Below are 11,110 nucleotides of genomic sequence, written 5' to 3' on the forward strand. Positions count from 1 at the left end.
TGACCAGGGAGACGCGGAGAAAGCCCTGGAGTACATGGGCGGCAGGACCCGTTCGTAACTGCGGATCCGACGTAAGTTGGATCCGCGTAAGTCGGGGACTGCCTGTAGAAATTTTTCAGGATACATGCATGAATATGTAGAGAGGAGCCCTCAAGTTTCACCTATCAAAGCCTGCAATCCTGGCTTATTTTTAGTGGCAGTTATGGATCATAAGAGCCAAGAAGAAATTCCCAAAACTGCACCTCAGTGTCTGACTCGTTTGCAATATTGTCTTAACTTCTATAATGCGTTTAAACTAACTCTCCAGATGAGCTATCTGCCAAAGAATATTTCAAATATTTGCTTTCATTTGAAGCAGAAACAGTTTTCCAAGTCAATCTTCTTCTTCTTCTTCTTCTTCTTCTTCTTCTTCTTCTTCTTCTTCTTTTAATTTATATACAGATCCTACACATCTGGGATGAAGGAGGAGGGGAAAGATTTACTATGGAAGTATTATATGGGAAATGTCATTTGTGGTAATTACATTGTCCTTGCAACAAAGCAGATATATGCTGATCACTGAAGACAAATAGTCATAGAAATACATGTGGGTGGGTGTTTTGTTATGCACAGCATGGTAATTAAGCATTTCAGCCAGGCTAGGCAATTGCTTTTACAATTATGGGGGTTCTCAGAAGGTCCTAAGGGAGTTGGGTGCTCATATCCTATTGCGTTTCTAGTTTCCAAATAAACCCCAGTTATTCTTCCTAGTGTTTAACTCACATTAATGCAAAATCTGTACAAAATGTCCATATTCAGATACCTTGTGAGTAGCATACATAGAGAAAAACTGCTGAAAATCACTTTACATCCTTTCCCTAGTTGAGCAACAGCTTGGCGGTTCAAAAATGGGCAATCTTTAAGCAGTGTAAATATTTGCATTTCTTTATAACTTAACCTTTTCTCAAATGACCTTGTTGTTCAATTTGTACTGAGGTTGTTTTTTGGTTTGTTATCTAATCTTGGAGTTGACACAAATGCACATGAAAGACAACACTTCTTATAATTTCTTCCTGTTCAGTCTGTCTTGAGTGATCTTTAAATGCAGGCTCAGGGAGAGAAATTTATACTTTGTTGTTCTTCCAGTAGCAGAGAGAGAGCTGCCAAGCCCCATGACGTTAAAGTCCTGCTATTTCTTTGGAGGCTATTGCCAGGGCTCTTTTTGGCTGCCTATTGACAGATTATCTTCAGTTGAAGAGGACAGGAGCTATAGTATAAAGATGCAGCTTTGGGACAGGTTCAGCTTTGGGACTGTCTGGATCTGCTGCTTTGTTGCAACAATCTTGAATTGTAATCTGACCAGAAAAGTTGGAAGGTTGTCAAAACTATTGGTTTGGACTGATTCCTACTTTAAATAGATATCTGGTAAATGGGGGGCTGGAGAACACAATATTAAGACAAGCTGGGCGAGATTATGTCAGGGGCAATATTTAATTTAATTCAATTACAGCCTTAGAATAAATGGACAAAACTTGTATGAAAGTTCCAATACTTGGTAGATACTCAAAATTCATTAAGTTGGATGAAATTTACTTTGTGATATTAACTATATCTGTGATTTACTGATGGCAGGGATGGGCCCAAACTTAAACCTCTGACCTTAGGGCCATGTCTACACAAGGAAACTATTTCAAAATTACTACAATCGATTTAACAGAATCGAAATAGCATGTCCCCATTATGGGGAAGCCTTGAAATAAGTTAGAATTAGTCCAAAATAGCACATCCACAGTCAACGGAGCCGGCCTTGGACTTAGAGCCCCCAGAAGCACTTTGGGGAGGACGCCAAGAGGATGGATACTTCCAGTGGCTGCTTAGTCAGGCAAGCTGTGATGCATACTTACAGGGGCTCCTCTCTACGGCTGTGTCTCACACACCACTCCTCCACTGTCTCTCCCTCATGGGAAGCAAAAGGGATGCAGTGGGCATGTGTCTTCTTGTGCTCTGGTTGCCTTTGCGAATGCTACAGCACTCACAGCATGGAGCCAGAGCTGCTGCAAAGCAGAGGGGGAGGGTATAGATGGCACACACATCCACATCCTGGCCCTGGACTTTATCAACAGGAAGGGCACTCCTCCATGGTGCTGCAGGCCCTCATGGATCACAAGGGTCGCTTCACCAACTACAATGTGGGATGGTCAGGAAAGGTGCACAACACCCTCATCTTCCTGACTTCCTGCCTGTTCCAAAAGATGCATGCCAGCTCTTTTTTCCCCAGCCTCACCATCAAAGTCAGGGAGATGGACATGCCCTTCATAATCAAGAGCAATGCAGCTTACCCCTTATTCCCCTGGCTCATGAAGCCCTATATGGGCAGCCTGGACCCAGCAAAGAGCAGTTCAACACCAGACTGAGCACATGCCACATGGTCATGGAATGTGCATTTGTCTGTGAGATTCAGGAGTCTCCTCACTCACCTGGACCTCAGCAAGCACAACATCTCCTTTGTGGTGGTGCCTGTTGTGTGCTCCACAACCTATGTGAAAGCAAGGGGAAGGCTTTTCTGCCAGGATGGGGGGGCTGAGACCAGGGAATTTGAGCAGCCAGACACTAGTGCTATAGGGAGAGCACATCAAGGGGCTGTGCTCATTGCATAGGCCTCGAAGGAGCGTTTCAGGCAAGGCCAATTCTGGGACTCTCCCTCGTGCTCCTCCACAAGGAGCCCCTGTATTCTCTGTGTGTGTCTTTCATCCCCACCCCTTCTGTGCCCTGTCCTCTCCTCCCCTCTCCCACAGAGCTGTGACAGACCCGGCCGGGTCCGCACTGACCGTGGGGGAGAGACTGCTGCGAAGGCCAGCAGCCGGCTGAACGGCGCGCGGCTAGCATGGACCCGCCGGAGGATGCGGGTAGGTGCGCGCCGCGGAACGAGGAGGGAGGCTCAAGCCGCAGTGCCACGCCTGGCCAGAGCACCGCGCTTTGCCTCGCAGGGCGGGGCCACGGACGTACGGCGGGAGGAGGGCCACGGGCAGGACGCCGGGGAGGCGGGGCTTACCCCCACAGCGTCATTCCCTGGTGCCTACAAAGGCGGCAGCGGCCTGCCCAGAAGGGGGAAGGGCAGGGAGCCATCACCCTGGCTTCCAGGGGGGCCCGACATCTGGTACCCCGGGCAATGAGAAAAGACGGTGCAAGCAGCTGGCGACTCGCCTTGGGATGGACCCGACGCCTTCGGCGGGGTAAGCGAACTGGCACCGGCTCGGCTGTGGGGGCTGACTGGCGGGGAGTGGAAGCAGCCCAGAGCGGGACCCTTTTGGCGCCCGTGGGCAAACGAGTTGCGGGCATCAGCCCCATCTGCCGTGGGGGACAGCCACTAGACGCTGTACTCCACTTAGGGCTCCGGGCTGGGACCCGGAGGTGAGGGTGGGCTCGGGTCCCCCACTCCCCACGCACCCCAACCCCGAAGCAGGTGTTCGGAACTAGAGACTTTCGCACGGGGGCGGGGCGAGGACTGAGTCGCAGCCCCGAACCCCCCCCTCTCCCCAGATGACTGCTAGCCCAGGAGGGGCAGGGGGGGTCCCCGCCCCGGACCACAGGGGAGGGGACGCACGTGGTGGTGGGTCCGCTGAACCCCCCCCCACCCGACCTAGGGCAGAGGGGGTGATCGCACCCATCGACTGGCACCACGATTGAACTGGGCTAGGGACGCCCGGGACAGTTAAGAGGTGGGTGGGTCCGCAGAGCCCCCTCTAACCCCCCCCCCCGGAGGGATAGAGGCGCGGTGTTCGCACCCAGAAACCCCGTCACAAGAGCAAACAATAAAGCTATGTTTTGTGAAAAAAAAGGCTTCTTTATAGGAAGGACATTCAACAGGGTTGGGACTGGGTGAAGAACCTGGAATGGGGGAGGTGGGCAGGGCCTCAGGAATGGGATTGAGAGTGGCTCCTGCCTCTGGGTAGTCTGGAGGCTTTGGCTGCCCTATAGGTCCCACTGCCTCAGGTTCTGGATCTCCGGCGGCCCTTAGGGAGCAGTGTTCCCTCTAATGTGCACGCCTGCATGGGTGCTCACCAGGAATTTGAGGCCCACTCACCTCCGCATCAGGGCTTCAGAGTGGCTGCTCAGCTGCTCCAGGGCTGGACCTGCAGGGCTGTGGGGCAGGTGTTCCAGTAGCCTCAGGGTGGGCCAGAGCCCCATGGCAGATGACAGCTGTTCTGGCAGCCTAGATTAGGACCAGAGCCAGACCCACATGGAGCATGACAGCTCTTCTGGTGGCCCTGGCCAGAACCAGAGCTGCATGACAGGTGGCAGCTGTTCCAGTGGCCTCATCCAGGGCCAGTGCCATGTAGTGGGTAGTGGCTGGGACCGGAGCCACATGGTGGATGGCAGCTGCTCCAGCATCCAGAACTGTCACAATTGCAGTGGGAAGCTGCCTCTGGCTCTTGTCACCTGCGGGTCCTGCTGCTGGATGTATCCTGGGAGTAGGATGTGGCAGCAGCCAAGGAGTTTGTGCTGTGTAACCTGCTGGAGACAGGTGAGAGCAGCCAGCGCCCTGCCCATACTCCGGAGGTAGTTCATTCACATGGTGCTGCCTGTTCCAGATTAGGTTGCCAGCATCTAACCTCACCCCTGAGTGCTCCCTGCCACAGACACTCCCCAGAGACAGCAGCTGCCAGCTTATCCTTTGGCCCAGGGCCAGGGAGATTGGGACATGGGGCTGGACTGGCAGTGAGTGTCCCAACACTCGCGTTTGGGAGATATGAGGGAGCCTGGTAGCAAAAATAAATTATAATCAACAGATGTTCTAAGCTCCTTGGGGGCAGGAACCCCGCTGCCTCTGTCTTTTATCTGTGTCATGTCTAGTCCCAGGTTTGCTTTGAAACTTAATCCCTAAAATGTGTTGAGCTGACCCTCAAATGTTAATGTAAGCAACATTGTAAACACATGCCCCCTTCCCTGCCTGTTTCTCCTGCTAGTTCATCCCCTGGCATCTCATAATCCCATTGTGCCGAGCCATTAGTCAGAGCTGAAGACACTCTATGCTGGCTGAGGGGAAGAACAGAGCTGCCTAAAAGTTGATGGTGCTGGGGACAAAAGTACCTGAAATCTTTCTCCTGAGGTTTGATTGCTTAGGGCTTGTGTCACCATTTATTATTGGTGTTGTGCAGAAACGTAGCACGGGTCTTTAAAAAAAACATCTTATTGTTCAAACTTTGCAGGTAAGTGTGTGTGGGATGGGGATGATATCTTTTTATCTTCTCTGTAACTGATGGCATGATACAGCACATTGGCACTTAGGGTCAGCCAAAATAATAAGTATGTTTGGGTGAAAGTTTTGACTTAACAGCTCTTTTCATTCTTTGTGACTTGGAAAGACTACTTTAGTACTGCATTCTTTCTTCCATAATATTTAAATATATATGAATATGATATTTGTTAGTAATTAGTGGGTACCACAGAGGCACACATCCGAACAAGCACACATGACCTCACTGTTGGTTCACAAGACAAGACTCACTCCTCTCATGGAGTGAGCTCTGCTGTGTTGGGGAGCCTTGGAGGAGAAGCAATGGTGGCTAGTGGCCCACTCCATAAACTACACCATGCGTTCCATCACTGAGGTGAGGGTGGAGAACATGGCATCATGCTGCCACACCAGCTGATTCTAGGCAGCTTTCCTCTACTCCTGCTTAGTCCAGCACCTCTCCCAGTTGGTGTTCATCCTGGTCGGCGGTCTGCTCCTGGCACTCATTCTCGAGTCTCCGAATGAGGGACTGCAGGCAGGCCATCTGCTCCTGCATGAGCACCTCCTGGATACATTTCTGCCTGTGGATCCCACTCAGTTGGGTAGATGGTGTCAGAGGTGGGGGGTGTGCCCATGCATGAGATCAATCTCCTCCACATCACTGCACTTGACTGGGAATGGATGTTGACTGAGTGTGGGCATGACCCTGTTCCATGTGCGGTGCTGCTGTGTGGTTCCATGACTCCAGACTCTTTAGTGGTGGATTCTTGTGGGAAGGTGTTCCACCATGGAGGCTGGAGTAAGGCAGGCCTGTTTAGGAACCTTGTGAGAAGGAGCTGACTAGCACTCCATGTGCACACATGTGAACAGGCTGTTGTGCAACCCCCAGGCCAAGTAGGCTGAGAGAGGAGTGTTCAGCCCCTCACAACCCATCGCTGGCCCCCATGTGTAGAGAGGAAAAATTGTAGAACTCACCTGAAATGCTCTCCCCAGGTTTCTCTGAAGCCTGGGAAATTTTCTGGAAGAGGGCGGGCTTCTTCCTCTTCGATGTCATCCTCCTCCACCACCCGCCCTCCTGCAGGCTGATGTCCTGGCCAGACTCAATGATGACGGCAGAGGCGGTGACTCATCCCTCTCCCAGCATGGCATCAATCTGTCATAGTAGCAGCAGGTGTGTTGTGCTGCCCCAAAGTGTCTGCTCTGCTCCCTGGACTTGTGGTAGGCCTGCCACAGCTGCTTAATCTTCATGTGGCACTGGTCCAGAGTCCTGGTTGGCCCTTTTGTTGGCCAGGCTAGCGGCGATCTGTCTGTAGCTGTATGGGTTCCTTTTCCTGGTGCAGAGATCCTGGAGGTTGGTCTTCCCTCCAGACCTCGATGAGGTCCAGGATCTCCATAGCAGTACAGGATGGATCTCTCTTGTGTGCCTGGGCAGTGGCTGCCATGGGAGCAGCAGATGTGCTGGCACCATTGGAGGGTCTGAGGAAGCATTGGGGTCACTCATCTCTGCCTCAGGTCATGGTCTTTCTCACAGGTGGCCACATGTGAGAAGCCCGTCTCCAGCTCCTAGGAATGTTAAGAGCTCTGCAATAGGAGGAGAGCAGTAGAGATGCCAAGTGTGGCCAGAGTTGTCAGAGCTGTAGCTGCAAGAGGCCTCCAGAGGCCAATAATTTTGAAATAGTGACACTGGAGCATCCACACTAACATTATTTTGAAAAAAGTGATAGAAATTTTTGAAATATTTTGAAAAAACTATTTCGAAATTAGCATTATTCCTCAAGAAAAGCAGGAGTACAGCTTTCGAGTTTAGTGGCCCATTATTTCAAAATAACAGGCATGGTAGTGTGGACGCTCCACTGATAAATTCGACCTTAGGGGGATTATTTTGATAGTGTAGACTGGGGATCGCTGTAGGTTTTGGATTTAGATCTGAACTTAGTAGCTCAGGCTATTCTTTCATTGGCAGCAATATGGGAAAAACCAGCATAGGCTGTAAACCCTTTGGGACAGGAACTGTCTTAAGTGTTTTCACAATGGCAGAATGGGGCCTTGGTCTATGACTGAGACTCTGAGATGCTATTACCATATAAAGAGTTGTTCTAACAATGTAAACTGCTAATTATGTAGGAGAATAGGACCAACAAAGGCTAGCCAAGAATCTTGGACCGAGTCTGAACAGAAATTCTGTATACTGAAGAAAACATACAGAATAGCAACTCCTAAAACAGCACTATGTAGTCTGGGAAAATAGCAAGCCTTTTCTCTGTAACACCTTTCATCCATGAATCTCAATTTTACAAATGTTAATTTCTAGCTTTTCAATTATTTTTGGTCACAGGAAATATCACAACTGAACAATCATTAAACTGTGAGAAAGATTAAAGGGGACCATCATGAAGAAAGAGGGATGAAAATGTTCTTTTTTAGGCTGATTTGTAAAGCCTTCTAAACTTCAGGCTAGACAATGTGTGGTGTAGTTTTTGGGGGCAGGAAGCAGGGAGCTGTCAGATTTCTTCTTGAGAAATTCAAATATAGCTGTCCTGTCTCTTTCTGAAAGACTGTGGACAAATGAAAACTTTGTACTGCTGAATGTGCCTCTGCTTCTAGTAGTTAAGGAAGAGAATGAAGGAAAACTATGAAGATGAGGACTTATATGGGGAACGATTTCATCAGTACTAAAGTAAGCAGTCCTCAAATCAGTGCAACCAGGATAATATCTGTGCAACCAGGATCTGCCTGCCAACTTTTGTCTGAACAATCTCAGTCCTAAACTTTTAAAATTCATAATTTTTTAGTGGCTGTTTGGCAAGATGCTAAGCTATAAATGATCTTCACTAGACATGATGTTCAGCCCAGCTTTGCCCTTAGCTCTAGCCATGTTTGCAGTAGACTTGCTAATATCAGTTCACAAACTGCAAAGTCTGCAAACACAGGACAGAGTAAATTCCATTTCTCCCATCCCTCTCCCCACAAAGCAGTCTTCTTTTTTTTAAAGAAATCATTAACAATGAATATGAATGTTATAGATTCATTGTCTATGCTAAATACTTTTCTAAAGTCTAAAAAGGTGGATAAAAAGCTTTTTAAAATAATCAATAGATTCGGCTGCCAGATGCTTTCCAGATCATACAGTGAGGGTAAAGAAATATGGACTTTTGGCTCAGCACAATCCCTTTCTTTTTTCATATTTGTTTCAAAACAAGTTCTTGTTTTTAATAATAGAAAAAGACTTGGCAAGTAAGAGGCAAATATATAATTAAATCTAAATTATACACTGAATAGTCTTGATTCTGCAAGTGAAATATGATTTAATTTCAAGAGTATTGTACAGAAACATAAGGAACTTGAATAAAGGAAAGTCAGAAAATCCTTAAAAACCACAGATGGGTTTTTAAAAAATAACTGGGTGTTTGCTTTATGAACATTGAAGAATGTTCTGTATGTGAAAGATCTGAAAATAGTAAAATTAGCATTTTAATGACTTGATTTGTGTCTTTTTTTCCTTGTCCAGTTTGTAAAGGCTCCTTGTTCAGTGAACTCTGGGAATTGAGAAAGGAACAAGCTACCACTTTGTTTTCTGTTTACACCCTGACATTTATAAACAACAGAAAAATGCAGCCCACTTGTGAATACACAATATTCTCCTACTTGTCAGGAAATAACCAGGTAAGTTTGGCTATGTCTATACTAGGGAGTTATTTCGAAATAATAACTCCTGAAATAACAGTTTTGAAATAATCTATTCCTCTTCGCAAGTAGGGATGTTAAATATCGGTTAATTGAATAGTCAAGTGACCTCATGAATTCTTATTGATTACTTGACTATTCTATAGTCCCTGGGGGCAGGGCCAGCAGCCAATGCGCTCCGGCCCCACACCCGAGGAGCCCCTTGCCATGCGGGAGGTGGTCTGCGAAGCCAGTGCGCTCCAGCCCCACACCCACGGTGCCATGCTGGAAGTGGTCTGCGAAGAGAACCAGTTTAAAAAACAGCTCCCCCCCGCACACCAGCTGCATGTTGCCCTATGCTGCTACCTCTGATACAGAGGTGGCAGCAGCCCCTGTCTGGGGAGGGCGTGTCTAAGCTCCCAGACCATGTGTGAGTTGGAACTGAGCCGGGCTGCCTGCCCACCTAGCTCTTAATACTCTTTAAATGCAGAGCCACAGCAGAGGTGGGTCCCAGACCTGTCACAAACCAGGACTGAGGCAGGCTGCTGGCCAGCCTGCTAAAAAATATACTGACAGGGAAGAATGCATGTAGTTTATAGCATTAACTGATAATAAGCTTTTGCTTATCAGTTAATCAGTTAATTGACTACACTATTACATCCATATTCACAAGCAGAAGTTATTATTTCAAAATATCAGGCTTGGTAGTATGGATACTTGTCCTGTTATTTCGAAATAAGGGGAGTTATTTTAAAATAACGCCCCAGTGTAGAAATGGCCTTTGAGTATGGACCTGCTTTATTTTGGTAATTACGTAGTTCACATAAATCATTTGGAACCATCGAGAGTTAGATGTTTTAAACCTCTCTACCAGGGAGGAGCAAATAAATCCCAGCTCTGCTTTTCCCAGGTCACGTATATAATTAAGGTAATTCTTTTTTCTGTGCTGAAAAAACTATTGTATCAGCACATGTACAAGTGGTGATGTCACACAAACCGTAAGCATTAAACTGATAAAAAGACAGTGAGGCCATTCAACTGCCATTTACTCCCCTGAAAGGGCTTGTTTGCATGAATAGTCTGTAAAGCTTGTTTCCATTCAGCAGCATTCACAAGAATGATTTCTGCAACCTTCACAAATGATATAATATGACAGGACCTTGACTGAAAGTATCATATCTCATTTCCAAAGTCAAAATTAAGTCTAAGCAGTAGGCTTCTCACAACATTATTTCCCCATTCTCATACTATGAAAGGAGCACCACTGTCATGTCAACTACCTGTAATTATATATCCAGCCTTGATAGTATACTTTATGTATTCAGGAAGGCTGACTTCTCTAAATACAGGATGAAGTTTGATGTAGTCACATGCTTTGTGAGTGACTCTTTTCTTATACATTTACTCATCAAGGTTGTTCTTTTCAATTTCTGTCCACAAGAGAAATGGTTGTGTTTCTTCTTTTGCAGACTGAATGGAAAGCCTTGAGAGTGTCTCTGATGGTATGACAGCAAGATCTGTCCTGGATTTGTTCAGTAACACTAAACTCCATTGCAATTCCTGCCAGTTCACTATGAAGCCATGGTAAGAACATGAGTCAAATTTTACTCAGACTGCCCTGAATGTTACACAATATCAGCAGGATCTACCTTATCACCTTTAGTAGGAACTGACAGAGGAACTGACAGCAAAGGGATGGGATTTTGGTGGTAATTATAATTCTAGCTACTAAATTTCCAAATTGACCCTGATCTATAGTATTAAAACCATTCTCCTGCCTCTCCAATTGCTCTATCTAAGCTTCCCACTTTTCTAATGCAGACCCTGACCCTATGCTTCATTCCCCACTCTTCAAACCCTGAGCTACACCTGCTGTCCTCTGTTGCAACCCTGTGTGCCTCTGTTTCTTGATACACTTACAGTTTCAAACCTCTCGATTTTTAATGAGTCTTTTCTACACTTCCTTCCCAGCCTGTAGGTTGGAGACACAGGTAGCTAGCTGACAATAGTCTGTTCTTACTCCAGGTGAAGGTCTAACTGACTAGCTCTTTTTCTGTCAGCTTAAGACAGTGAGGCCAGTGTTAGAAAAAGGGAAATAAGTCACATTCTTTGGAAAAAGAGAACTTTTTAAAAATGGCTTGATCTGTGATTTTTAACTCATAACTTCAGCTCTGCTGTTAAACACCTAACATAGCTGTTTGGATACTTTCCCTGTTCCTAGTGATTTTTTTC

Source organism: Pelodiscus sinensis, chromosome 16 (assembly GCF_049634645.1).
Source record: "Pelodiscus sinensis isolate JC-2024 chromosome 16, ASM4963464v1, whole genome shotgun sequence".
Classification (NCBI taxonomy): Eukaryota; Metazoa; Chordata; order Testudines; family Trionychidae; genus Pelodiscus; species Pelodiscus sinensis.